Raw genomic sequence first — 6,783 nt, 5'->3', positions numbered from 1 at the left:
GGGGGGGGGCGGAGGAAGAAATTGGGGGGGGGGGGCAGCGCTGGGGGAAGCTGTCCAGGCACCCAGGCTACAGCACGGCAGGGGAGGTGCCTGCCCCTCCAGCAAGGGAAGGGGGCAAGGGGGCCCTTTGAGGGAGCTCTGTGGCCTGTGTTCATGGGGCCAGGCAGCCCCACGGGATGCTGCCTGGGGGACGGGGGCTGTGGCTAGGCTTCCTGGTGTGGTGCTGGAGCCACAGCCACAGGCATCCCCTTTTCCTCCTTCCAGTCTGCACCAGGGCCAGACTTACTCCACCTTCGCCTGCATGAATTGGAGCCACTATGATCCAGCCCAGTCAGGATGGGGGCAGCTGGGGTTCCCCTCTGGCAGGGCTGGGAAGAGGAGGGGGCTGTGGGCCAGTAGTGACTGGCACCAGCAGGGAAGGGAGGGGCAGGGGGCTGCAGGTTGGGAGTAAGGGGCACCGGCAGGGCTGGGGGGGGAGGAGCTATGGGTCGGGAGTGTGGGGTACTGGCAGTGCCAGGGGGCTACAGCTTGGGAGTCAGTGGCACCAGCATGGCTGAGGGGGAGTTGGTGAGAGACCGTGGGCCAGGAGTGAGGAGCACTAGCAGGACCAGGGGTCCACAGGTTGGGAGTGAGGGGCAGCCACAGGGAGAGGGAGCTGCAGGTTGGGAGTGAGGGGCAGTGGCAGGGCCATGTGAGTTGGGAGTGAGGTGTCCCCCCGACAGGTGTCCTCTTTTTTGGAACTGGAAATATGGTAATCCTAAATGTACAGTCGTACAATGCTGTGAAAAATGGATTGGAGACCACTTGTCTCAGGTGAAAGATGCAAGCCATTCTCAGAATTAGGGGTGGAATATAACCTTTGCATCTCACAGGACAATTAGAATCTTCTGTCCAGTTGAAGAACCACTGAACCAAGGAAAAGCAGCAGTGTTTTGGTGGATTTGAAGCATTGTTCTGCATGTCCCTCATTTCCCATGCCTATATCTAGAACACTTATATACCCTATGATTGTTATTTTTAGTGGCTGCTCAAGAACAAGTGTACAAAGTGCCATACATTATCCCATCACAAAACACTGTCACTTTATAAAACACATTTTTTGAGATCACATAAGTTAGGCCCTTGACTTCACATCAGGCCTGCCCAGCTAATGGTTTTCCACCCCACTAACCCTTTGGCATAACTCCTGAATTTAGACTCTCCAGCCCCTCATTCTGAGACCAAGGTGTTCAAAATCTAAAACTAAATCCAGCTTCTAGGTTTACATGTCACTCCCATCTAAACCATGGAGGGAACGTCTAAACCATACGAAGATGAGTGACCCTTGGTAGATCTCTACCAGTTAAATCCATCGCCAAAATCCTGTTGCAATCTCCCATGAAACTCCTGTTATCCTTCCCAGTCCTGTAACAACAGACCTAAGGACCCTCACCCCTCAGCCAAATGTTGATGACTGTCATGCTGGCAGGGGGAGGGGAAGATGGAAGTTGAGACTCAAGTTTTGTAGCCTGAAGCCATGTCCACTGTTGAGATCAATCCAACACATGACTGGCTTTTCCAATCCATCACACAACTTGCTTTAGTGCCATTAGGTTCATCAGTTTGCTTTTAAAATCAGTGACCCATAAGGATGTGCATAACATGGCCAGCTAGCCTGGCAGATCTGGTTGACCAGGAACTTCCAGCAGGGATCAGACTCATTTCATGGGCCACCTTTGCTAAGGATCCATTTACCTTTGCATTTGGGGATCCAGCCTTACCACCAGCCTAAAAGAAAAGCATCCTATGGGCAGATCCTCAGCTGGTATAAATTAGACCTCTCATAATTTCTGCCCCTGAGAACTAGCAACCACAGACCATTACAGTGAAGCCTCTCTCAGAATATCTATTGATACATTTTCAGGAGCACAGTCTATGCAGACAGGTGCCAATATCATAATACAAACATATATTATCAGTCACGTCAGCCACCACAGCTAATCCAAGTCTGCAGTAGGGTTGTACACACCGGTCCACCGAGAGTCTGAGACCCACCAAACTCATTCCAGATAGGCCACGTAACAGGCATCAGACACAAATGTTACCTTCTTGCTGAGTTGGACCACGTTTTAATGCTGACCCCAGGCTGAAAGTCTCATAATGTATAACGTCTTCATCTAATCTCAGCTCTTCCCTTCAAGAGGGTGGACAGTGAATTACGAGGCATTTCTCGTTCTCAGCAGAACACTGCAGAGAACTTCTTGCTGTGTCACTCTCCCTGCTTCAGGGTAACTACACCTGAAAAAAACAAAGAAAAACAAAAAAAAAAAACCAATCAGGAGGTTCATTATTTCCTTAGTTATTGTTAAGAATCCAAAGAACTGTGGCAGCTAATAATGGAAATGGGCACACTATAAAGCACCTCAGTCTAAACTATGGCTACATGAATTTACTTCCCTGAAAATAATGCAGTCAGGTCAACAGAATCCCATATTAACCCCCTGGAAAAGGCAGAAAAATGCCATAGACAGGCCCTCTGAACAATGAACTACAAATCCAAGGGGCACCCACCCAAGAGGAGACATACACAAAACAGCTTGAGCCAGAGAACATATCAGCTTTCAAATTTCATGCACATCTTTGCACATTGTTGGTTTTACTCTAGCATCTTTCAGCGCGATCACCAATATGATCTTTTTCCTTTTCACGCCCCATGTGAGTCATTAAACAGCCATCTCACACCATCTGCTGGACCAGGAGGGGAAAAAAAAACCTACGGAGTGGCTGCCAAGCAGAACAGAAGTGGAATATAAAGGCGTTGTGGGGTTTTGTTTTTTATTTTGTTTTTTTCTTTGCTGGTACTTTTTGCTGCTTTTTTTTAAACAGCTGGGGGTTAAGTCAGCATTCACCGATTCACTGTCAAAGACAAATGGTCCTTTTTTTATGTTGGAGAGTGCAAATTGTATGGGGGAACATACCCTGTAATTATGCTTCAAAATAAGCAGCTTTCTAGTGAGTCAACATAATATGTTGTTTTTCCCTTTTCCAGATCAAAAGAAACAGAAAGAAGTTAACATTTGAAACAAGCCTCCTGCAAAGTCAGATTGCAATTCCATAGCAATGGTGCAGAAGGGAGTTTAAAATAAATAGCACCTCAGAGCACTGATGAGTCAGACGCTGAGGATGGAGGGACTGTGCAGCAAGGGGAAGCAGACATGACACTCTGCAGTAGCTTGCACAGCAGACGCAGTTTTGTTGGGAGGTTTGTGGTGGGTCTGAGCCAAAATCCCCTAATTATTTCCCCACCAGACACATACCAAATTTTACAGGAGGGTTTAAGCATCCCCTTGGCCCCCTCTATCAGAGGTGGAAAGAGGGAGATGGTTTTAATGTCTGGCTTAAACCAGAAGGTCACATACTTCTTTGTTTCTGCAGGCTGAGTGCACCACACATATCCAGTTCGTGCCATGCTCCACATGTGCCACTCTCCCACTACCTCTCTCTCAGGGACTCCCAGCAACTGCCCCAGACCTGCCCCTACATCCCCCCTCCCTCCCACATACCCCTCTGTGTGACTTACCTCACTCTTCCCCTCATAACAAGGTCTCCATTTCCTCTGTTCTGGCTTTCATTTTTCAACATCAGATCCATAGGCTTGTGCCCACTGATTTCTAAAACATTCCTGGCAGTGTCAGAATTGATCAGACTTGACATTCGAACACCATTGTGTTACAGAAAGAAAAATGACACCAGGGGTTTTTTGGAGGGCCTCATTCTGCTTGGCCAAACAGGGGCATGAACCCAGGCACCTACAGCTTTTTTGACACCATTACCTGAGCCAGTCGTGACTTGCTACAGCTGTAGGGTTGTCTGGCTAAAATATGCATGAACCCACACTCTCAGAGGATGGAAAGAAACTTTATGAATGGAGATGGGGCTATATTATTAATCAGTGGTGATGCATAGGGGGTGCACAGGGGTGCACATGCACCCTCTGAGAGTGCCAGTGCACCCCCTGTCAGGCCATGCTCCCCACTCAGGTGATGGACAGTGGGGGCAGGCAGGAGTGCCAGTGCCCCCCCGCAAGCGCCAGCCAGGGAGTACAAGCACCAGATGTAGGCCACGGCCACTTCCGGAAGCCCCACGGCCAGAAGCAGTGTGGCTGCTCATCAGTTGGTAAGTTTTGCCATGTGGGGACTCCCCCCACAGTTGATGCAATCGGCCATGGGGAGACCCTTCAGCTTCCTGGTCACTGATTGGTCGCTGGAGGGGGGCATGTACTCCCGCTGACTAAGGCAGCACCAGTCGCCCTTGTTATTAGTTACCAGAGGTGGGTGTAATCCTGACTTTTCTGGAGTCAGTGGGAATGCTCAGGGGTCTTCATGTGGAGAAAGCTCAGATTTTATAACACAAAAATTGCCTGCAACTTGTATCCCATGCTAGTTTGGTGAGGGGGAATCTAGTCAGGACGGTCTCCAGCGTTTTCTAGATGAAAAAGCACTTCAGAAAGAAGTGGACCAACTGCACAGTGGAGATAGTTAAACAAGCTTTCAAATGCAAGACAGTCTTCACCAGGTCTGAAGAGAGAAAGTCATCACAGCACAGTCTGTAGACAAAGAGATATTGCCACAACTGGGGTGGGAGCAAAATTCAAAAAGTATACCGTACTAAAATCAGGGAGCCCTGATAATCTTGAGCACAGAACTCTGAAGAAACTGTCGCGGGAAATCACAACTACATAGCAACTATTTTTAACTAATCTATCAAAATAGGGTGGTACCGTTAGACTGGAGAATAACAAATATATTATCTATGTTTAAGAACAGGAAAAAAAGGTGATCCAATAAACTATAGGCTGATCCATTTCACCTCACTAGTATGTGACAGTTTAGAACAAAGTCCACTTTACCATGCAATTTACTGTGCAGTAAAGTTTTCTACACATTTTCTACACTTTTCTACATGTGCACTTTACTGAGCAGTAGACTAAATTACTGTGCAGTAAAGTGTTACCATCTACATGTGTATGGCAATTAGACCAGTGTAGACTCATGTTTACTGTACTGTTGATAGTCCCATCAGACACAAGTACTATACAATGGCACAGTAAATTACTGCACTTAAAACATATGTGTAGACGGTGACGGGGCTGGCTGGGGCACGAGGGTGCTTCAGCACTGGGCTAGCCGGCAGGCAGCATGTGGAGCCCCACATCAGAGAAGCCTTGGGCTGACTGCTCCAACGTGGCTCCACATGCTGTAGAGTGGCTGGCTGATGCACGAACAGCCCCCATGTGGGGGGCCAGTGGGTAAAATGATGCTAAGGGGCAATCAGCATGGGTTCATAGCAGTCAGATCCTGCCTGACTAAACTGGTTTCATTTTATGACCAGGCCACAAAATGCTTGGATGAAGGAATAGAGGTAGATGTTATTTACTTAGATTTTAAAAAGGCCTTTGACACAGTGTCACACCCAATTCCTATAAATAAATGAAATAGTTGAAATGTAGTTTATTACACAGTCCGGTGGGTAGAACATTTTCTTATGGGACACACCCAGAGAATGGTGGTGGATGGGTCAGTTTCTACCTGGAGAAATGTGGGCAGCAGAGTCCCCCAGGGCTCTGTCCTGGTACTGGTACTATTCAGTATCTTCATTAGTGACTTGGACGAGGGAGTAGAAAGCACCCTGTCCAAGTTTGCTGATGACACCAAACTGTGGTGGGGAGGTACACAAACTAGATGACAGGGAGTGAATCCAGGCTGATTTAGACAGGCTGGGGAAATGGGCTGAACAGAATAGGATGCAGTTTAACAAGGATAAGTGTCATGTGTTGCACCTGGGGAGGAAGAATCATCAACACTCCCATAGCTTGGGAGGTACCACTCTAAGTAGTACAACTGCAGAAACGGATCTCGGAGTTGTAGTCGACTCCAAAATGAACATAGGTCACCAATGTGATGTGGTAATTAGTAAACTAATCGCACCCTTTCTTGCATAAGTAGGTTCATCACAAACAGGTCTAGGGAGGTGATACTACTTCTCCTCTGTGGCATTGCTCAGGCCGCAGCTGGAGTACTGCGTCCAGTTTTGGGCACCGCACTTCAGGAGGGATGTGGATGGCCTAGAGAAGGTTCAGAGGAGGGCCACTTGTCTGGTTAAAGGCCTACAGAAAAAATCCTATGAAGACCAATTGGGAGACCTGAACCTCTTCAGCCTCCGCAAGAAGAGGCTGAGAGGTGATCTTGTGGCCACCTACAAACTCACTGGGGTGGGCAGCAAGAAATAGGGGATACAATGTTTACCAGGGTGCCTGTCGAGGTAACTAGAAATAATTCCACAAACTGGAAGAGAGCAAATTCAGATTGCACATCAGGAAAAAATTATTTACAGCGAGGGCTGCCAAAATATGGAATAAGCTTCCAAGGGAGGTGGTGCTGTCCCCTTCCTTGGAGATGTTTAAAAGGAGATTGGACAGACACCTGTCTGAGGTCATCTGACCCCAGCACTCATTCCTGCCCAGGGCGGGAGGTCAGACTTGATGATCTAATAGGTCGCTTCCAACCCTAATGTCTATGAATCTATGAAATTTAAGTCTAAAGGGCAAGGTCATGGACTGAGGGATGAGTAACAGGAATTTTGCTGTAAGCTGGCAGCTTATCAGTTGGAAATGAATGAGGAGGGAAAAGACCTAGGGGTACCAGTTAATGACTGTGAACCACCAGTAGGATACAGCTCTGGAAAAAGTCAAATCATAGAATCAGTGAGTCGGAAGAGACCTAGACAGATCATTGAGTCCGACCC

At 47.8% G+C, this 6,783-nt stretch overlaps 1 long non-coding RNA gene across 1 annotated transcript in view; it reads left to right on the top strand.

Moving 5' to 3' along the window:
• LOC109304315 overlaps positions 1 to 3,141 on the top strand; it is a 10,693-nt gene extending 7,552 nt beyond the window's left edge. Inside the window, exon 2 of the long non-coding RNA XR_002099349.1 lies at positions 3,029 to 3,141. This is a non-coding gene — a long non-coding RNA (uncharacterized LOC109304315). The remainder of the gene's footprint in view (positions 1 to 3,028) is intronic.
• Positions 3,142 to 6,783: the final 3,642 nt, after the last annotated feature.

This window comes from Gavialis gangeticus, unplaced genomic scaffold (assembly GCF_001723915.1).
Source record: "Gavialis gangeticus isolate Ggan-Ray unplaced genomic scaffold, GavGan_comp1, whole genome shotgun sequence".
Taxonomy (NCBI): Eukaryota; Metazoa; Chordata; order Crocodylia; family Gavialidae; genus Gavialis; species Gavialis gangeticus.
This window is presented reverse-complemented; position numbering and strand designations above follow the sequence as displayed.